We start from the raw sequence: 23,974 nt of genomic DNA on the forward strand, positions 1-23,974 counted from the left end.
GAGAGTCACACCGGACCAGCACTACTGTCCGCCCTGAATGCACAGGTGGATCAGTGGCTGACCCCGCACCAACTGGAGATCGGCAAAGTGGTGTGTGACAACGGGAGCAATTTGTTGGCGGCATTGAATTTGGGCAAGTTGACACATGTGCCGTGCATGGCACATGTGTTGAATCTGATTGTGCAACGTTTTGTGCAGAAGTACCCAGGCTTACAGGACGTCCTCAAGCAGGCCAGGAAGGTGTGTGGCCATTTCAGGCGTTCCTACACGGCCATGGCGCACTTTGCAGATATTCAGCGGCGAAACAACATGCCAGTGAGGCGCTTGATTTGCGACAGCCCGACACGTTGGAATTCAACACTGCTAATGTTCGACCGCCTACTCCAACAAGAAAAAGCGGTCAACGAGTATTTGTATGACCGGGGTGCTAGGACAGCCTCTGCGGAGCTGGGTATTTTTTTGCCACGCTACTGGACGCTCATGCGCAATGCCTGTAGGCTCATGCGTCCTTTTGAGGAGGTGACAAACCTAGTGAGTCGCACTGAAGGCACCATCAGCGACATCATCCCATATGTTTTTTTCCTGGAGCGTGCCCTGCGAAGAGTGCTGGATCAGGCCGTAGATGAGCGTGAAGAGGAAGAGGAAGAGTTGTGGTCACCATCACCACCACCAGAAACAGCCTTACCATCGATTGCTGGACCTGCGGCAACACTGGAAGAGGAGTGTGAGGAAGAGGAGTCAGAGGAGGAATGTGGCTTTGAGGAGGAGGAACACCAACCACAGCAGGCATCCCAGGGTGCTAGTTGTCACCTATCTGGTACCCGTGGTGTTGTACGTGGCTGGGGGGAAGAACACACCTTCAATGACATCAGTGAGGACGAGGAATTGGACATGAGTAGCTCGGCATCCAACCTTGTGCAAATGGGGTCTTTCATGCTGTCATGCCTGTTGAGAGACCCTCGTATAAAAAGGCTGAAGGAGAACGACCTGTACTGGGTGGCCACGCTACTAGACCCCCGGTATAAGCAGAAAGTCTGTGACATGTTACCCAATTACCGGCAGTCGCAAAGGATGCAGCAGCTACAAAATAAGTTAAAAACTATGCTCTACACAGCGTATAAGGGTGATGTCACAGCACAACGGGAATCCAACAGGGGAAGAGGTGAAAGTAATCCTCCTCCTACCACCACAACCACGCCGGCAAGGACAGGACGCTTTACAGACGTCTTGTTGATGGAGGACATGCGGAGCTTTTTTAGTCCTATGCATCGCCACAGCCCTTCGGGGTCCACCCTCAGAGAACGACTCGACCGACAGGTAGCAGACTACCTTGCCTTAACTGCAGATATCGACACTCTGAGGAGCGATGAACCCCTTGACTACTGGGTGTGCAGGCTTGACCTGTGGCCTGAGCTATCCCAGTTTGCCATTGAACTTCTGGCCTGCCCCGCTTCAAGTGTGCTGTCAGAAAGGACCTTCAGCGCAGCAGGAGGTATTGTCACTGAGAAGAGAAGTCGCCTAGGTCAAAAAAATCTTGATTACCTCACGTTTATTAAGATGAATGAGGCATGGATCCCGAAGGGACTGACAGTGGGGGATGCATTTGACTAAAAAAGGCCTGGTGATGACTGAGATGCCTTGGCCTAAAAATGGTCCACACGCTGCTGTATATAATCATTCTCTGCATGCCGGATGACTTACGTGACGTCTCCGCCACCAACTACGGTTCAAGCAGCAATGTTTTAGTGCACTTTCTGCCTTAAAACCTCAATTTTTCAGGCCGCTGCTACAGCAGCGGCTGCAACAATACCTACTTTTTCATGCATGTGTACATGCCTAATTTTTCTGGCCTCTGGTGCTACACTGTGGCTGCAAAAAAACAAAAAACAAAAAAAAAGGCACATACATGTGTCAATTCCCCTTCGTGATCGTTACCTTGTCGTGGTGAAGGGGCTTGCGTATCACAATGAAGCGATCACCTCTAGGATTGTGTTGGCACACCCCAGATGATAAGGTCGTTGCTTCATTGTGTACAGACCAAAAGCGATCCGCAGGATAATTTTTCATAAAAAAAAACATTCATTTTCTTTCATTCTTTCTGCGGAGCTGGGTATTTTTTGGCCGCGTTACTGAATGCTCATGAACAATGGCTGTAGGCTCATGCGTCCTTTTGCAGAGATGACAACCCTGGTGGTCAGTCGAACCCAAGGCAACATCATCGACCTCATCCCATATGCGTTTTTTCTGGAGCGTGCCCTGCGAAGAGTACTGGATCAGGCTGTAGATGAGCATGAAGAGGAAGAGTTGTGGTCCTCATCACCACCAGAAGCAGCCTTGTCGTTGTCAATTGCTGGACCTGTGGCAACGCAGAGAGAGGAGTCTGAAGAAGAGAAGTCAGAGGAGGAAGGTGGCTTTGAGGAGGTGGAATACCAGCCACAGCAGGCGTCCCAGGGGGCTTGTTCTCACCTTTCGGGGACCCTTGGTGTTGTATGTGGCTGGGTGGAGGAAGAGACCTTCAATGATGTCAGTGAGGACAAGGAACGGGACATGGCTAGCTTGGTATCCAACCTTGTGCAAATTGGGAGTTTGCGGTTGTGCAAATGGACTGACTGACTGTTAAACGGGGAGTTTGGTCTGTCAGAGTTTGGTCTGTCACTGTGAAGCGGGCGACGGGCGTAACCCTTACACTACTTGACCGATAAAACATCATACCTGATCGTATTCACACACTGGATGTTTTAGTGCTGGTTTACACTGCCGCTACCACTAAAGTAGCGTCGCTTCCAGTGCGACTTTGGCGCGACTTAGCGCGACTTTGGCGCGACCTCATCGCGAGGTGACTTTTTATTTGGCCAATCACAATATCATGTTTTGTGACCGTCACCTAATTTCCTTTTCCTGTTTTTTGTTTTACATATTTCCCCATGTGTGCAGTGTTGTCTGTGTCATAGCTCAACTGATAGGCATGTTTGCCTTGGCATATCATATTTCAGCTTGCCAGAAAGAAAAAAAGACAGCTGGAAAGACACTGCATTAGTTTTCTACTAAAAATCATAAGAAAAATGCTGTTTTTTTTGGGTTGTGGACATACTACAGAGCTGAAACTTGACAGGTACACTTTTTAGACCCCCCAGACACTAAATACAAAAAATGACATGCCTGCCTAAAAAAATGCCCGATAAATGCCTGCAAGAGAAAAAGCCAGCCGCAGAGAAGCCGTATTCCTGAAAATATAAGAAAAATGCTGTTTTTTAGGGGTTCTGGACATGCTACAGAGCTGAAACTTGACAGGTACACTTTTGTGACCCCCCAGACACTAAATACAAAAAATGACATGCCTGCCTAAAAAAATGCCCGATAAATGCCTGCAAGAGAAAAAGACAGCCGCAGAGAAGCCGTATTCCTGAAAATATAAGAAAAATGCTGTTTTTTAGGGGTTCTGGACATGCTACAGAGCTGAAACTTGACAGGTACACTTTTGTGACCCCCCAGACACTAAATACAAAAAATGACATGCCTGCCTAAAAAAATGCCCGATAAATGCCTGCAAGAGAAAAAGCCAGCCGCAGAGAAGCCGTATTCCTGAAAATATAAGAAAAATGCTGTTTTTTAGGGGTTCTGGACATGCTACAGAGCTGAAACTTGACAGGTACACTTTTTAGACCCCCCAGACACTAAATACAAAAAATGACATGCCTGCCTAAAAAAATGCCCGATAAATGCCTGCAAGAGAAAAAGACAGCCGCAGAGAAGCCGTATTCCTGAAAATATAAGAAAAATGCTGTTTTTTAGGGGTTCTGGACATGCTACAGAGCTGAAACTTGACAGGTACACTTTTGTGACCCCCCAGACACTAAATACAAAAAATGACATGCCTGCCTAAAAAAATGCCCGATAAATGCCTGCAAGAGAAAAAGCCAGCCGCAGAGAAGCCGTATTCCTGAAAATATAAGAAAAATGCTGTTTTTTAGGGGTTCTGGACATGCTACAGAGCTGAAACTTGACAGGTACACTTTTGTGACCCCCCCAGACACTAAATACAAAAAATGACATGCCTGCCTAAAAAAATGCCCGATAAATGCCTGCAAGAGAAAAAGACAGCCGCAGAGAAGCCGTATTCCTGAAAATATAAGAAAAATGCTGTTTTTTAGGGGTTCTGGACATGCTACAGAGCTGAAACTTGACAGGTACACTTTTGTGACCCCCCAGACACTAAATACAAAAAATGACATGCCTGCCTAAAAAAATGCCCGATAAATGCCTGCAAGAGAAAAAGACAGCCGCAGAGAAGCCGTATTCCTGAAAATATAAGAAAAATGCTGTTTTTTAGGGGTTCTGGACATGCTACAGAGCTGAAACTTGACAGGTACACTTTTTAGACCCCCCAGACACTAAATACAAAAAATGACATGCCTGCCTAAAAAAATGCCCGATAAATGCCTGCAAGAGAAAAAGACAGCCGCAGAGAAGCCGTATTCCTGAAAATATAAGAAAAATGCTGTTTTTTAGGGGTTCTGGACATGCTACAGAGCTGAAACTTGACAGGTACACTTTTGTGACCCCCCAGACACTAAATACAAAAAATGACATGCCTGCCTAAAAAAATGCCCGATAAATGCCTGCAAGAGAAAAAGCCAGCCGCAGAGAAGCCGTATTCCTGAAAATATAAGAAAAATGCTGTTTTTTAGGGGTTCTGGACATGCTACAGAGCTGAAACTTGACAGGTACACTTTTTAGACCCCCCAGACACTAAATACAAAAAATGACATGCCTGCCTAAAAAAATGCCCGCTAAATGCCTGCAAGAGAAAAAGCCAGCCGCAGAGAAGCCGTATTCCTGAAAATATAAGAAAAATGCTGTTTTTTAGGGGTTCTGAACATGCTACAGAGCTGAAACTTGACAGGTACACTTTTGTGACCCCCCAGACACTAAATACAAAAAATGACATGCCTGCCTAAAAAAATGCCCGCTAAATGCCTGCAAGAGAAAAAGCCAGCCGCAGAGAAGCCATATTCCTGAAAATATAAGAAAAATGCTGTTTTTTAGGGGTTCTGGACATGCTACAGAGCTGAAAATTGACAGGTACACTTTTTAGACCCCCCAGACACTAAATGCAAAAAATGACATGCCTGCCTAAAAAAATGCCCGATAAATGCCTGCAAGAGAAAAAGACAGCCGCAGAGAAGCCGTATTCCTGAAAATATAAGAAAAATGCTGTTTTTTAGGGGTTCTGGACATGCTACAGAGCTGAAACTTGACAGGTACACTTTTGTGACCCCCCAGACACTAAATACAAAAAATGACATGCCTGCCTAAAAAAATGCCCGATAAATGCCTGCAAGAGAAAAAGCCAGCCGCAGAGAAGCCGTATTCCTGAAAATATAAGAAAAATGCTGTTTTTTAGGGGTTCTGGACATGCTACAGAGCTGAAACTTGACAGGTACACTTTTGTGACCCCCCCCAGACACTAAATACAAAAAATGACATGCCTGCCTAAAAAAATGCCCGATAAATGCCTGCAAGAGAAAAAGACAGCCGCAGAGAAGCCGTATTCCTGAAAATATAAGAAAAATGCTGTTTTTTAGGGGTTCTGGACATGCTACAGAGCTGAAACTTGACAGGTACACTTTTGTGACCCCCCAGACACTAAATACAAAAAATGACATGCCTGCCTAAAAAAATGCCCGATAAATGCCTGCAAGAGAAAAAGACAGCCGCAGAGAAGCCGTATTCCTGAAAATATAAGAAAAATGCTGTTTTTTAGGGGTTCTGGACATGCTACAGAGCTGAAACTTGACAGGTACACTTTTTAGACCCCCCAGACACTAAATACAAAAAATGACATGCCTGCCTAAAAAAATGCCCGATAAATGCCTGCAAGAGAAAAAGACAGCCGCAGAGAAGCTGTATTCCTGAAAATATAAGAAAAATGCTGTTTTTTAGGGGTTCTGGACATGCTACAGAGCTGAAACTTGACAGGTACACTTTTGTGACCCCCCAGACACTAAATACAAAAAATGACATGCCTGCCTAAAAAAATGCCCGATAAATGCCTGCAAGAGAAAAAGCCAGCCGCAGAGAAGCCGTATTCCTGAAAATATAAGAAAAATGCTGTTTTTTAGGGGTTCTGGACATGCTACAGAGCTGAAACTTGACAGGTACACTTTTTAGACCCCCCAGACACTAAATACAAAAAATGACATGCCTGCCTAAAAAAATGCCCGCTAAATGCCTGCAAGAGAAAAAGCCAGCCGCAGAGAAGCCGTATTCCTGAAAATATAAGAAAAATGCTGTTTTTTAGGGGTTCTGAACATGCTACAGAGCTGAAACTTGACAGGTACACTTTTGTGACCCCCCAGACACTAAATACAAAAAATGACATGCCTGCCTAAAAAAATGCCCGCTAAATGCCTGCAAGAGAAAAAGCCAGCCGCAGAGAAGCCATATTCCTGAAAATATAAGAAAAATGCTGTTTTTTAGGGGTTCTGGACATGCTACAGAGCTGAAAATTGACAGGTACACTTTTTAGACCCCCCAGACACTAAATGCAAAAAATGACATGCCTGCCTAAAAAAATGCCCGCTAAATGTCTGCAAGAGAAAAAGCCAGCCGCAGAGAAGCCATATTCCTGAAAATATAAGAAAAATGCTGTTTTTTAGGGGTTCTGGACATGCTACAGAGCTGAAACTTCACAGGTACACTTTTTAGACCCCCCAGATGCTAAATCCAAAGAAATTTTTTATTTTTATTTTTTTTTAATTTTTCCAATAATTGGCTCTCTATCAAAAAATTATAATTTTTAAGAACTTTTTTTTGCGTGATCCCTCTCCGGCATGCCACAGTCCAGGTGTTAGTCCCCTTGAAACAACTTTTCCATCACTATTGTGGCCAGAAAGAGTCCCTGTGTGTTTTAAAATTCGCCTGCCTATTGAAGTCTATGGCGGTTCGCCCGGTTCGCCGGTTCGCGAACATTTGCCGATGTTCGCGTTCGCCGTTCGCGAACCGCGAATTTTAGGTTCGCGACATCACTATCGCTTTGCACACTTCCAGGGTCTTGGATTCAAATGACCGGAAACTCGGAAGTGTGTAGATGAGATTGCTGTTACATTGACTCAAATCTCAGTTACTAGTCTTGTTCTGCTATTGTGTTCTCCCATATTATCACCAAGAGCGTAAACATTCTTATCTTGCATTTTGTTACACATTTATCACAACTAACTAACTACATTTTACCTGCCGTGAGACCATTTTAATAGTTAATAACGTTTCTCACTTATGGAGGTGCTGTGTGTAAATCGCACACATACTCTAGTTTTTGTTAATAACACTACTTTTGCTCCGCCCAGTCTTCGTCCTAGCCCTAACATAGTTTGGTGGGAGATATAATCTTCTTCCAGGCTACCTACACCAACATTTAAAGTGCCTAGCAGGACTAGTAGCACAGTTGGACTTATTCCCCTCCATACCTTTACCTCAAACCCTGCGAACCCCTCAGGCAACAGTATCTCCTAATACTGTAGCCCAATCTCCTACCCCTTCCAATTACAGAGACAAGCAGGGTGATCGTTAGTTTATTTTAGATCACACCCCCTCTCCCCCCCACCTAACGCAATGAACTCCTCACAAAATATTGCAGCGAGCTCTCTTCTCTCAAACGATCCTAGTTACAAGAGAGCTACGATAAAGTTTCTATCCCTCAATGTAAAAGGCCTGAACTTACCAGAGAAAAGATCACAACTTATACAATATATCAAAAAATTGAAATCGGATATTGTACTCCTTCAGGAAACTCATTTTAGATCTGATTCAATTCCTAAATTCATTTCTAAAGATTATCCCACCATGCTCCATTCAACCAATCCTTTAGCTAAAACCAAAGGAGTTTCCATTCTAATATCAAAAAATCTACCACTAGTGATTACTGACTCTGTCCTGGATCCGGAGGGCAGATATATTTTAATCAAAGGCCACTTATGGAACAAACCCATTACAATAACGAATATATACTGCCCTAACAAAGGGCAAGTCTCATTTTTCTGAGATATATCTGCCACTCTAGCATCCTTCAAGGAGGGTATTGTAATTCTTGGAGGCGACTTTAACGTTCCACTAAACCCTTTAGAAGACACATCAACCGGAACATCTTCTATCACATACTCAGCATTAAGGAGAATTAAGATTCATCTTCAAGATCTCACACTCCACGATACATGGAGAATTACCCACCCCACAATGAAAGACTACACTTTCTTTTCAGCCCCCCACAATCGCTATTCTAGAATAGATTTTTTTTTTATCTCACAAAAAGACATCCCTTGTATATCCAACTCTTCAATCGAACCCATGTTCTTATCGGATCACCACCCAATTACACTCTCTTTAACTCTCCCTATATCTATACCATTCTCAAAAACATGGCGCATAGACCCAACGATTTTGGCAGATACCGCAAACAATACAGAACTGTCTTCACATATTACTGAATTCTTCAGAATTAATGACACCCCAGACTCATCGCCTATAGCACAATGGGAAGCTCACAAATGCTCCACGAGAGGAGTTTTACTCAAGATGGCAGCAATTAAAAAGAGAAGATTACAAAAAGACACAACAACCCTATTAAACAAAATTAAATCCTTAGAAACCACTCACAAACACTCCAAAGCTCAGAATGTCCTCCTTGAATTGGAAGAGACGAGACTAAAACTAAGGGAGATATTGAATAAAAAATTCAAAAAGCAATTTACCCTCTCTCAGAAACTTTTTTATGAATTTGGAAATAAAAATAGTAAATATTTAGCCAGGGCCCTAGCGAAAAAAAAGGCCACTACCACTGTTCATTCTCTAACAGCCTCCAAGGGTGATAAATTATCAACTAATGAAGACATTGCAAATGAATTTGCAGACTACTATTCTAAACTTTATAATCTGAACTCACCACTTAAACCTCCCCATGCAGAAAAAGCCAAATTTCGTAAAATTACTCAATTCCTCCAAGATCATAACCCCCCTCCTCTAACTCAGCTCCAAGCTATGGCAATTGACGGCCCCCTTACTAGTGAGGAATTTACAAAGGCGATAAAACATATGAAACTAGGCAAAAGCCCGGGCCCTGATGGCTTCGCTCTTGTATATTATAAAACCTTCTCACATATATTAGCTAAACCTTTTTTGAAAGCCTTCAACTTCCTCCCAAATGCAACACAAGCGAGCCCATCCCTTCTCAAAGCACATATCTCGGTTATTCCGAAGCCAGGAAAAGACCCATCCCTCCCACAAAACTATCGTCCAATCTCGCTGCTTAATGTTGATGTAAAAATCTTTGCAAAGATCCTTGCCAATAGGTTACTCCCCTTTATCTCCAACAAATTATCAACAGATCAAGTGGGATTTGTTCCTGGAAGAGAAGCCAGGGATAATACCCTTAAAGCGATTAACATCCATCACTATTTAACCAAAAACAAAATACCTGGATTCTTTCTTTCCCTTGATGCTGAGAAGGCCTTTGACAGGTTGGACTGGAACTACCTCAAAATGGTATTGACAGCACTAGGCCTAGGAGACAATATGATTAAATTCATAATGGCTCTCTATCTCAATCCATCAGCTAAAGTGAGGGTTAACGGCCTGCTGTCGAAGGCCTTCCACATCACGAACGGAACTCGTCAAGGATGTCCATTGTCACCAATCCTTTTTATACTGACTCTGGAGCCTCTCCTCCGGTCTATACGCTCGGACGCTAATATTCAGGGAATTGAAATTGGTAAATGCACCTACAAAATTGCTGCTTTTGCAGATGACGTGCTCTTGTTTCTGAAAAATCCTCACACTACTTTACCACAACTCCTCAAAACACTTAATCTATACAATCAGATCTCAAATCTGAAAATTAACTTTTCTAAATCACAAGCTCTGAACATCTCTTTGCCCACATGCCAGATTAATCTATGTAAAGCAAACTTCCCCTTTCAATGGACATCAGACTCTATCACATACTTAGGTATACAGCTTCCTTCTAAACTTAAACACATAGTCGATCTAAATTTCACTCCACTCCTTAAAAAAATTGAACAAGACCTGCGTGACTGGCACAAGGCACATTTTTCCTGGTTCGGAAGGACAGCAATATTTAAAATGAATGTGCTACCCAGACTACTCTATCTATTCCAGACAATCCCTGTTCACATTCCCATTCAGATATTTGGAAGAATTCGAAATCTCTGTAGAAAATTCATTTGGGCCCGAAAAGCTCCCAGAATTAAATTTGAGCAAATCACGAAACCTAAACTAAAGGGAGGAATCGGTCTTCCAGATATGTACAAGTACTACCAAGCATGTCATTTACAAAGAGTGGTTGAATGGCACACACACTGTGAGTCTAAAGACTGGGTTATATTGGAGAACTCATTCTCCAATGTTCCCATTTCTGTATTACCGTGGCTCAAGCAAAAAGACATTCCACAAGATGTTTCAAATCACCCACTAATTGGAGCTACTCTTAAATGTTTTCAACACACTTGCCTTACAAGTAAAATATCCACCAATCCGGGTCTAATGTCACCCATACTTAACAACCCAGACTTTTTACCAGGGCTCAGTGACCAACACCTTTACCAGTCTATACAACCTAAATCCCTAAGAATCTCACACTTTATTGATAAAGGCACTACACTTTCCTATGAAACTCTGAAAACTCTTCCACCAACCGCGCACATATCGTTTTGGGATTATGTTCAAGTCCGTCATTTCACCACCTCTTTTATCAGAAAAATTGAAAACCTGACTGAAATAACTCCATTTGAGAAACTCTGTCTTGACGCTAAACCAGAATCACACTTGATCTCTAAAATTTACGCTTTACTCTGGGATGGAGTCGAGACTGACGAGGGTCTCTTCTACTCCAAATGGGAATCGGATTTGAACATGAACCTAACGCCTAGCCAATGGAAGACGATATTTAATATAGTTCACAAAGGGTCCATCAATGTTACTACACAGGAGAATAATTACAAACTAATAGCACGCTGGTATCGCACACCTTACCTCCTACACAAAGCTAAACTCATCGCTAATGACAAATGTTGGAGATGCAATCTACCTGGAGGGGATCTACTACATGTATGGTGGTCCTGTCCACTTATTGCTGATTTCTGGTCTAACATGCACAAGATACTAATTCAAATAACCAACGTACCGGTTGATTTCTCACCAAGTACTTTCCTCCTACACCTACATCATCAATACAATCCTCCATCATATAAATCCTTGACAACATTTCTAATTAATGCTGCGAGATTATGTATTCCAAGGCATTGGGGAACGGTGGCAATTCCCTCTATCAGAGAATGGTTCACGCAAATTGAAAAATTATCTGAGATGGAAGAACTTATCGCAATTGCTCACGACACTCCTGTCAAATTTGCCAAGATCTGGCAACCTTGGCAAACATTCAAAAACACAGCAGCGTTCACTCAGATTCTGATCTAATTCTTAGACACAAAATTACTTAATTCCGATAGATGCTTATCCCCTCTTACATCCATTTGGGGTAAATATTCTCTTGTTTTAACAGCATGAGACCCTTGCTTGTCTCTACACCCTCCCCCCCTCCTCCTCTTCCTTCCCCATATCCTTCATTCTTCCCCCCCCTCCCCCACCGAGGGGAGCATGCTGGCATGCTCCCTTGTTATATCTTTTTCACTAGAGCTTCACACAAAGCTACTTCCAAAATATAAGATTGTTCCTTTTCATTCGTAAAAACTTTATGTCTTACTTATGATACTATGTAATTGCGGTGTATTAATACCTTAGTTACTATTGGATCACCGAGAATGTTGATCGGAATGATCCAACTGTTGTACACTTTTCTAATGTGTATTTTGTTCAATAAAGCTTTTTGGAAAAAAAAAAAAAATGAAGTTAATGGCTTTGTATTAGGGATAGACCGATTATCCGCAAGGCTGATATATCGGGGGTCTATATGCACTTTCCCCGATATATCGGTATCGGCCCTGGAACTGGCCGATATTGCCAATATTTTTGTGACGTCATTCTGCCTTCTTAGGCTGCCTCCCTCGCCTTGGACAGCCTCGTCTGGAGTTCGGACTAGTCTCGCAGGAGAGTATCACAGCCATACACCCACCCACAGCAGCCCGGCGCCAGCCAGCCATCCAAATCCACAGGCCCTGTACCAGCCAGCCACAGGCACTGTACCAGCGAGCCAGCCAGCCACCCATAGGCCCTGTACCAGCCAGCCAGCCACCCACAGGCCCTGTACCTGCCAGCCACAGGGACTGTACCAGCCAGCCAGCCACCCACCACAGGGTGCCAGCCAGCCAGCCACCCACAGACAGGGTTCCAGACAGCCAGCCACCCACAGGCCCTGTACCAGCCAGCCACGGGCACTGTACCAGCCAGCTGCCCACAGGCCCTGTACCAGCCAGCCACCCACCACAGGGTGCTAGCCAGCCAGCCAACTACCCACCACAGGGTGCCAGCCAGCCAGCCACCCAGCACAGGGTGCCAGACAGCCAGCCACCCACCACAGGGTGCCAGACAGCCAGCCACCCACCACGGGGTGCCAGCCAGCCACCCACCACAGGATGCCAGCAAGCCAGCCATTGAGCATTAAACAAAAATTAACATGTTCAGTACCAGATTTGTGTCAAAAATTGTCTTTATTTTTCAAAACTTTAAATGTACAAAATATTGGCCGATACCAATACGATGTGACCAAAATATCGGTATCGGCCCTGAATAAACCATATCGGTCAATCCCTACTTTGTATATTGCAAAGCACGGTCTAAGTCAGCCTTTCTCATCCTTTTTTAACACAGAGGAACCCTTGAAATAAATTTCTGGTCTCGGGGAACCCCTGCTAAAAATGAAAAATCTACAACTCATGACACATTAGTGTGACAGTCAGTGGGAAGAATGCTCCTTACTCTTGTCATCATTGGGAAGAATTACCCCCTTACAGATAACTAAAAGGAACAATGGTGTCATTGGGAACTTATCGGAGAGGCAGAAATTGCTAATTTCTAAAGGAACCCCTAGCAACCTCAGGAGGAACCCTAGAGTTCCACGGAACCATGGTTGAGAAACCCTGGTCTAAGTTGTCAGGTCATATGAATAAACTAAAAAAAGTTATGATTTAGCAAAAAGAAAAAAAAAAAAAACATGTAGTTTTTTTTTTTTTTCCCCAAAAGTTTTTATTGAAGAACAATGAAAGGGAGGATACAGCAAATGCCATAGGAAATATTGTGAAAAGGTCAGATAGACAAGGTTTAAAACAACAGTGTTTCAATAAAAGAAGATAAAACAATGAGTAAAGCATTCCATTCAACAGTTAACATGGTATAACATGGATAACAAGTGAAAATAATGAACATGCTTGGAATAGATAAAGATATATGTGCATGGCAATGTGGACTTATCATATATTAATGAACTGTGCCATAGTTAGGCAACGACTTATGGAGAACTTGAGAATTCAATTATAGGGGATGTAGTTAAGAGAAACTGTTACCAGCACAGATGCTTGGGGAGAAGGTAAGAAATAGAGAGGGAGAAGGGATGAGGGCAGTATTAGATTGGGGAAAGAGAAAAAAAAAAAGGGGGGGGGGGAGTGATAAATGAAAAGAAGGGTATTAATCTTTCCTGAACTTTTAGAGATCATGTAGGGCAGTGACAAGAAGAAAGTTTTTTAATAAGGTTTTCAAATTATTTATAATAAACTTAATTGCTCAACCTGTATAATCACATACGCTTCAAACTAAAAAGATTGCGATATTCTAACAATGTCAACTTAGGTTTTAGATCCTGTATCTACATTGTCACAGCCTGCATTTACACATGCACCTACAAACACTAGTACTATCACATGTAAGCATACACACACATGTGCACCCGAACGTACAAAGCACCCCAACATGTGCCACCACTAAGCTCATTGAGGAGCTGGTAATACATCTACATGAAGAAAATGCTTTTGTAGCAGAAGCGACATGGCAACAACAGGATAAATTAAGACTCCATATTAATGACATACCCCTCGTGACAATCTCCAGGGTAATCAGTTACTTTATATTAGTAAATGTAGTAAGGAAGAATCCTGATCAATAAGAATACCCCCAAAACTTGCCTAACAATGGGAGTGGCTGAAAGGGTTATGAAACTCATTAAACAGAGCTTTTTGCTACAAATATGCCATAGTTCTTGTACCAACAAAATTAGCCTAATTACTGTCTGTACCACAAGTGACACCAAGAAAATACACATAAAAGTAATATTTCACCAGTTAATGCGCTGATCGGATGCACACTCCAAGGCTTGCTGGTGGTCTTTTTTGAATGCACACTTTTCCAATGTGAGGTCGTTGCAGCTTCTCTTTGTTTCCACTGGGTGGCGGACAATGAGTCTGTAAGAGAATTACAAAAGGAGACACCAGCGCACAGCCGCCCTTGCATAATAAAGTTTTAATTATATATGTCTAATTAAAACTTTTTAATGCGAGGGCGCATATTGCGCTGATGTCTCCTTTTGTAATTCCACAAGTGACAGACAACCCTAAACTGACTATTATTTAAAGATAAATGACTCTTCCATTGCATATGCGTTATTCCAAAAAAACACAACCAGAGGTTTTACATACCTGTTGCTGGGTTTCACACGAAGAATGGTGGCGTGAGGGCTGCATGCGGACAGACTGTAGATGGGCCTCCAATTATAAAGAGATTATATAAGAGACCGCAAATAAATAATAATTGCAAAGCTGACTTTCCCACACAGCCCTACAGCATGACATAACTTCTGATGAGCCCCAAACCCTTCACCTCCAGAATTCTGGCCAGGCCCAAACACTGCACCTTAAAAGAAAAATAAATAAATTTACATACCTGTTGTTGCAGGGTTCACATGATGAGCAGAACACAGTTGCAGGCGGACAGACTATGGGGGGCCTCCAATTATAGAGATCCTGAAAGAAACAGCAAATAAATATTACTAACTCACTCTTCACTTTCTGAACTCAGACCAGGCCCAAATACTGCACCTTAAAAAAAAAAAAAAAAAATATATATATATATATATATATATATATATATATATATATATAGTGTAGCACCCTCCTAGGTAGGTGCTAGTGAGAGAGTATAGCTTTTGGCTCTGTCTGCCTATCAGAGGAGCAGCAGGTAAATCTATATTGCTTTTTGCCTACCAGAGAGCAGGATCTGTTGGTGAGGTCTGCTCAGTGTGCGATTCATTGTGTCTACAGAGTGTTTCACACTGGTCCAATAGGGAGGTATGTTGGACAGTGGGAGGAAACCTGACCAATGGATACATAGGCATTGATACAGTCTTGGTGATTGACAGAGACTGGCTGTTTCAGAGCATTCTAGAATACTGTATAAAAGCCAGGCGCACATGTGCTGCAGGGTCTTTGGCTGGTGAGCAGAGTCCCGGAGAGAGGGTTGTGGCTGCCTCCTCTGTGGCAGTGGCATGTGGCATCAGATGGTGGTCCTGATGGCCAGAGGAACAGAGCTGAACCCAGAGGTCCAGAAGAGCTGACTGAGGGGGAGACACTGAAGACCATAGAAAAACAGTATCGTGAGTACAGGGGGTCATGTCAAGGGGCTTGACCTGAGGGGGGCCACCCCAAGAGTAGGATAGTCAGCGGACAGGTGTTAGCAGCTAAGAAAGAGGATACTAGGAGAGTGCACTGAAGATAATTAAGTTCATCAAGTAATCTGGAAAGAGACTTAACCCTAAATCCATCTAAGTGGAAAGGTGGATAAACAGCCTGGCTGTACCGAGAGATAGAAGTCCTCCCAACTTGTGAATATTTAATCTGTAGTATCCCACTATTCCCTTCTCCCATGCCTAATTTATACAATAAAATACAAAACAACTACAAACCCCTGGATTGATTATTGACTGAGCCAAGTAGTAAAGTGATAGAGTGTGAATGTCGTTGCTAATTGTAACCCAGGGGTACCCAAAAGTGTACAATTCAGCAGTCCTCAAGGGGGCAATGCTACAAAAGTTTTACATACCTGTTGTTGCAGGGTTCACATGATGAGCAGAACACACGTGACGGTTGCTGGCGGACAGACTGTACGGGGGCCTCCAATTCTAGAGATCCTGAAAAAAACAGCAACAGAAATATTAATAACTCTTCACTTTCTGAACTCAGACCAGGCCCCAATACCGCACCTTAAAAAAAAAAAAAAAAGTTTTACATACCTGTTGTTGCAGGGTTCACGCGATGAGCAGAACACACGTGATGGTTGCTGGTGGACAGACTGTAGGGGGGCCTCCAATTATTTTCTAGAGATCCTGAAATAAACAGCAACAAAAATAATAACTCATCACTTTCTGAACTCAGACCAGGCCCAAACACCGCACCTTAAAAAAAAAAAAAAAAAAAAAGTTTCACATACCTGTTGCAGGCAGACAGACGCGACGGTTGCAGGCGGACAGACTATGGGGGGCCTCCAATTATAGAGATCCCGAAAGAAACAGCAAAAAATATTACAAACTCACTCTTCTCTTTCTGAACTCATACCAGGCCCAAATAAAATAAAAAAAAAAAACATTTTACATACCGTACCTGTTGTTGCAGGGTTCACATGATGAGCAGCTGCAGAACACATATGACGGTTGCAGGCAGACAGACTGTAGGGGGGCCTCCAATTCTGGAAATCCTGGAAGAGACCACAAATAAATAGTAATTGCAGAGCTGACTTTTCCACACAGCCCTACAGCATGACATAACTTCTGATCAGCCCCAAACCCTTCACCTCCAGAATTCTGGCCAGGCCCAAACACTGCCACAGTCCAATCCATCAAAGAGACAGCCACAGCCCATCAAAGAGAAAGCCGCAGCCCAGTCCAGCAAAGAGACAGCCGCAACCCATCAAAGAGAAAGCCGCAGCCCAGTCCAGCAAAGAGACAGCCGCAACCCAGTCCAGCAAAAAGACAGCCGCAGCCCAGTACATCAAAGAGGCAGCCCAATCCAGTAAAGAGACAGCCACCCGCAGCCCAGTACATCAAAGAGACAGCCCAGATCAGTCCAGTAAAGAGACAGCCCTTTTCAGTCCAGTAAAGAGACAGCCCTTTTCAGTCCAGGAAAAAGACAGCCCAGCCCGGTCCAGGAAAGAGACAGCCTAGCACGGTCCAGGAAAGAGACAGCCCAGCACGGTCCAGGAAAGAGACAGCCCAGCACAGTCCAGGAAAGAGACAGCCCATCACAGTCCAGAAAAGAGACAGCCCAGCACAGTCCAGAAAAGAGACAGCACAGTCCAGGAAAGAGACAGCCCAGCACGGTCCAGAAAATAGACAGCACAGTCCAGGAAAGAGACAGCCCAGCACGGTCCAGAAAAGAGACAGCCCAGCACAGTCCAGGAAAGAGATAGCCCAGTACAGTCCAACAGTTAACAGGAGGCAAGTAAGGAGGCTGGCTACTAAGGAGGAGGATACAGCCTGGCTATATCCCCCACACACACCATCCACGATCATTCCCGCGACACACCACACCGACAGTGACTCACACATGGAGTTGAATGGCACCAAAACGAGCTTCAGGTCGGTCTGCAATGAGAGGTGGGGCAGAGTACAGATCACTCCGCCTTCCCCTCTCATAAGCTGCAGACATTTGATCCCTTAGCGGCCGGAGTACAGGATAGGGGAGTGCTTCAGTGTTTATCCCTTCGCAGCTGCCAGTGCTTTTTTACTGGCAAGAGCCACAAGAGCAGCAGGGCGGATACAAATTAGTGCTCTGGCATAGGTGCCGGAACTGCGTTCCGGTGCGTTCCTCCAGAAAAAAAGCCCTGCTTGTATTAATCCCTGCAGCACTGGAAGATCACAGTAATGGAGGTGGGGAGATGGGGGGGGGGAGGGGGAATTGGTGGAGGACTGAAGATTTAAACAAAAAGAGAAGCCTCCAGCATAAGGGACAATGCTCATTTAATGTTAGTATCATCCCTTGTTACATAGTTACATAGTTACATAGTAGGTGAGGTTGAATAAAGACAATAGTCCATCCAGTTCAACCTGTGTAGGTGTGTGTGGCTGTAATCATCTCTCATACCCCTGAATGTTCTGATCCTTGAGATGCACGTCCAATAGTCTTTTGAAAGCCACCATACTACCCGCAGAAACCACCTCTTGTGGTAGAGAATTCCACAATCTTGTAGCCCTAACAGTAAAGATCCCCCCACGTTGCCTGAGGTTAAAACGCTTCTCCTCTAATCGCATTGTATGCCCCCGAGTCCTCATGCAATCCCTTCGACTAAACAGCTTTTTTTCTAAGCTGAGATCCCCATTGAGATATTTTAAAATTGCTATCATGTCCCCCCTCAGGCGTCTCTTCTCCAGGGAGAATAAATCAAGCGATTGCAGACGCTCTTCATAATTAAGGTCCTCCAATCCCCTAATTAGTTTAGTTGCCCTTCTCTGGACTCTCTCCAGCTCCAACACATCCCTCCTGAGGACTGGCGACCAGAACTGGACAGAATACTCCAGATGCGGTCGGACCAGAGTTTTATAAAGTAGAAGGATTATAGTCTTATCTCTGGAATACATCCCTTTCTTTATGCATGCTAATATTCTGCTGGCTTTGGCAGCTGCCGCCTGACATTGCATGCTGTTGCCTAGTCTATCATCAACCAAGACTCCCAGATCTTTCTCCATTTTTGATTCCCCCAAGGGTTCCCCTCCTAACGTGTATTGTGCTTTTATGCTTCTAGTCCCCAAGTGCAAAACCTTACACGTGCTGGTTTAACAAAAAAACAAACATAAGCTTCAACAACTTTCTGCCCGCGCTATAGCTGAAAGCAGGCTTCCAGTGTTGGGAGGGCATCCATAGACGTCCCTCCGTGAACGCACTGCTCGTTTGCCCCCTGCCACGCGTGGTGGCGCGTTCTATGATCATCGAGTCCTTTGGACTCAGCTGATCACAGATCAGGTTAAAGGGCCAATCACAGCAGCCTCTTACCACGGAAGTAAGTTACTAATGGAAGTAAACACAAGCCGGTTATCAGCTTTTTTCTCCTCACGCTGATAGCAGTCCCAACATTGCCCACCAGTGCTACTAATCAGTGCCAATCAGTGTGACCTATCAGTGCCCATCAGTACTGCTAATCAGTTCCCACTAGTGCTGCCATATAGTGGCCACCAATCCTGACAATCAGTACCCATCAGTGCTGCCAATCAGTGCTCCTCAGTGCCTCATCATCTGTGTCAACTATCAGTGCTGCCTATCAGTGCCGCCTACCAGTGCCGCCTATCAGTGCCCATTAGTACCACCTATAAGTGACCATCAGTGCCATCTATCAGTGCTGCCTATCAGTGTCACCTCTCAGTGCCACCTATTAGCGCCCATCAGTGCCACCTATCAGTGACGCCTATCAGAGCCCATCAGTGCCACCTATCAGCGCCCATCAGTACCACCTATCAGTGCAGCCTCATCAGTGTCTCCTCATGAGTGCCCACTGGTGCTGCCTCATCAGTGCCCATCAGTGTCACCTATCAGTGTCTATCAGTGCAACCTCATCATTGCCTAACAGCAACCTCATCAGCACACATCAGTGAAGGAGAAAAAAAACTGTTTGCAAAATTTTATAACAAACTATGAAAAGTTCTTTTTTTTTTTTTTCAAAATGTTCTGTCTTTTTTTGGTACTTTAGCAAGAAAAAAAAAACACCCAGTGGTGATTTAATACTACGAAAAGAAAGCTCTATTTGTGTGAAAAAAATGTTAAACATTTTGTTTGGGTACAGTGTTGCATGACCGCACAATTGTCATTCAAAGTGTGACAGCGCTATAAGGTTAAAATTGACCTGGGCAGGAAGGGGGTATAAGTGTCATACCAGTATCAAGTCAAAACCCTTTCCTGAAGGGGCGTGGCTACCATGCAACGGTATGGCCACGTAGACCAGGAGCTGGAAGAAATCCACATCAGAAGTGAGCCTGACCATCCAAGCACCTACCAAAACCTCCCTGTGGGTCACCTATACCCTCCAGTCATGCCCCACAAACAAATGAGTCCCACCATTCAAAGAAACTCCTACATTTCTTCGAGAGAAGACCCCCTAAATCCAGCGGCTCCCTGCTGCACTCTCAGAGCCTGAGCACCACATCACTGTGCTTTGGGGTGGGGGGCAGAGCCCCCCCCTGCCCCAAAGCACCCACCCCCCCCCCCCCCCATGTTGAGGGGAACAGGGATCTTTTCCCCACAACCCTGGGCTCTGGTTGTGGGGGTCTGTGGGGGGGAGGCTTATCGGAATCTGGAAGCCCCCTTTAACTAGGGGGCCCCCATATCCCGCCTCCCCATGTGAATGGATATTGGGTACATCGTACCCCTACCCATTCACCAAAAAAGCGTAAAGACCATTTGTCATATTTTATATATTTTTTTATATTTACCTTATTATAAACAATTTACCTTATATTACCAAGCAGTAGAAGAACCTTTAATTGACCCTGTCACCAACAATAAAATGCCAAATAAACCTCCATTGAGAAGTCATCATCTGGAGTCTGATGGGGAACCAACACTTCTGGGAGTATTTATCTCCTGTTGCCCCCACAGCACTTTGTGGATTATTCCACATACCTCCATTTCGATTTAGGATATAAATGTGTGATATGGAGGCTGGCAGGAGGAACCGCTGGAGGCTGTTGGGGACACAAGAGATTAACACTCCTTGGAGTTTCGATTTCTCAGCAGAATTAAACCCCCTTTAATGACCAGGCCATTTTTTGCTATTCGTCACTGCGTTATTTTAACTAACAATTGTGCGGTCGTGCAACGCTGTACCCAAATACAACTGATGTCCTTTTTTTCCCCACAAATAGAGCTTTCTTTTGGTGGTATTTGATCACCGGTTTTTAGATTTTGCGCTGTAAACAAAAAAGCGACAATTTTGAAAAAAAAACTCAATATTTTTTATTTTCTGCTATAAAACATTCCCAATAAACGTTTTTTAAAAAATATATTTTTTTTATCAGTTTAGGCCAATAGTGTATTCGGCTACATATTTTTGGTTAAAAAAAATCCCAAAAAGTGTATATTAATTGGTTTATACAAAAATTGTAGCGCTTACAAACTACGAGATAGATTTTTGGACTTTTTATTAATTTTTTTTGATTAGTAATGGCGACGATCAGTGATTTTTAGCGGGACTGCGGCATTGTGGCGGACAGATCGGACCCCTAATTGACATTTTTGACACTTTTTGGGGACAATAATACAGTAATCAGTGCTAAATAGTATGCACTGTTACTGTATAAATAACACTGGAAGGGAAAGGGTTAATTACTGGGGGTGATCAAGGGGTTAAATGTATGCCTAAAATGCTTGCTAACTGTGAGGGAAACTGTGTGTGAAAGGCACACAGAGATCAGTGTTTCAGCTTAGCTGAAACACACGATCTCTGTGTGTCTGTCTGACAGAAGAGCCGCCTGCTTAGTTTACACAGGCAGGCGGCTCTTCTGTCAAGTTCCCCCTGAAGATCGCGGGAGGCCGGCGGTGATCGTGCCTGCTCCTCCTGCGATCTGGCTTCTGCTGTGTCTAATCACAGCGGGAGTGCGGCTCCGGTGGCACGCGCACGCCGCCGAGACCACAAGCACATAATAGTAGATCTACGTGATTATGCGCAACCGAGCCGCTCAGCCGCAGTAAATCTGCGTGGGGCGGTCGGCAAGTGGTTAAGGGACCATATCTCATCAACAGAGTGGCATTTTAACTAAATGGTCAGCTGGAAAGGTATATACTAAACTTCTTTTAAGTTAACAAGTTTAATTTTAATTTCATATTAGTGACAGTGTCACTTTATAACAAGCCTCACGTACATCACTGTGGAGAAATTTATCCTTAACCAGTTGTAGATTTTGGGCATGTCACACACCCAAGAAACTTTATTGAGGTGCACAATGCAAAGTTTAGGGTCTTCACTTGCCTTTGGTTCACTGGAGCCACCATCTTGAATGTAGAAACTGGCTACTCGATGTTTCACAGATGATTCCCCTCATTTTTAAATTAAGTTACTCTTTAAGAATAAGATTCACAACATGGAAAGCAGATTATCAGCAGAAAGGGTGAAATAAAGACGAGAGATAATCATCATCCAAGTAACGATAAAGAACAAAATTATTTTTCAAGGCAAAAGAGTCTCCAATACAAGCAAGGCCTACTAAACAGAAAAATTGGCATACCCTGATGAGGCAAGAGGGGGAAAGAAACCCAACTGAGGGACAGAAATGAGAATTTAGAACAGAAAATTAAATCAAAAGGACATAATCAATGATAAAGAGCATCCTGAGAAAAAAGTGGAGGCTAGAATGTTACAAATATTTAAGTGATCCTCCTTTAAACGTTACTCCCAATACAAGGAAATATTGATGAAAGGCCTCTCCTTTGGGCTTACTACCATACATTTTCCTATTTAATGGATAAAAGTTGAATCTTTTTGCAAGGAAACTGGCATTAAAGGAAATATACTCAATTATGTTATAACTGATGAAATCACCGTAGAAGAGTTGGCCAGTTGAGGATGATTGGAGTATCCAAATAATGAGTGTAAAACAAAAATGAAAGTTGAAAGTCCACTTAGCAATTAAAGAGCCTAGCAAAGAACTATATACTTTTAATGATCTAGAAAAATAATAATTTATTTGTTAGGATGGTGGAAAAAACTATTTCAGATGTTGGCCAAATAAAGAGAAAAAGAAGATCTACCAAATATATGTATAGCCAAAAACAGGTTTTGAGGGAGTTACAGGAAAAGACCGGCTTAATTATTAAATCTGTAAACAAGGGGAATAATCACTTGCCGACTGCCTAATGGAAAAATACGTCATTTGTTTGACGTTAAATACCGGGGGAAGTGGCTACAGCTAGATGCCATAACCCCAGCATTTTCTTTTCCCTCAGGCATGGGACATTCAGATAAAAGTAATCCCCGCAGTGGATTTGCCTCAGAATCACTTTTCAAAGTGCCGGGAGGGGTGCACCCCCCTTCCACCACTTCCTGGTGCTTCGGAACATTCAAACTCTCTGCAGACAGCATTCCTGGTGGGTTTCATACATCAGATCCATGGGCAAGAGTGCTGTAGAATTAAATGATTTAAAACTAGGGCACACTTAAAACATAAAACCATACTGACTCAGCTAATCAATGCATCTCCTAACAGAGATCCTACCTCCAGTTGTGGTCAGACCCAAAGAAATAGGAAAAACCACCTTGTGATAATACAGACTCAACCCTATGAATAATACATTTTTCAAAAAGTCTTAGGTAGGCCATAGACGGTGTGAATTCAACAAAAACAGTGCTGCACATGGGAATCCTGTTGGGGGTGGGAGCCATCCTGCTGGGAAAAGACAGTGATTACTGCTAGTGGCTATAGCTAGATAGTCACAAGTGAATCCGGCAGGCTGGTTGTACCCAAGTTGATCGATCAGTTTGGTACATTCAGCCTGCCCACTCATGTTTTGAGTCTTGGCTGGTTCCTGCTGAACTTTTCAAGCCAAGATTTAAGCTGTCTATGTCCGGCCTTAGTGGCTATTTTGGGTGATGGGCAGTAAATTAAATTCTATTTTAACCACTTTAGCCCCGCTCACATGGAGGCTACTGCGGCAAAGCGCCGCGATCCCGTCCAGCGACGTAGACCTACGTCGCTGGACTCCGCCCCTTGTGGGCGGCGCTCGCGCACCGCCGGAGGCTCACTCCCGCTGTGTTCATTCACAGCGGGAGTCGGGCCAGGGGAGGAGCAGCGGCGATTGCCGCTGCTCTGCCCCGATCGTCAGGGATCGAGTCTGGAGATCCGCCCGCTGTGTGTAAACACAGCGGCGGATCTCCATAGTGACAGGGACTGACAGATCGGAGTGTTCAGCATAGCTGGACATCCGATCTGTCCTTCTGTCACACAGTCACCTCCCCCCCCCCACACGTCAGTAAGCACCAGGCATAC

The sequence above is a fragment of the Pelophylax lessonae genome (genome assembly GCF_965119305.1).
Source record: "Pelophylax lessonae genome assembly, chromosome: 11".
NCBI lineage: Eukaryota > Metazoa > Chordata > Amphibia > Anura > Ranidae > Pelophylax > Pelophylax lessonae.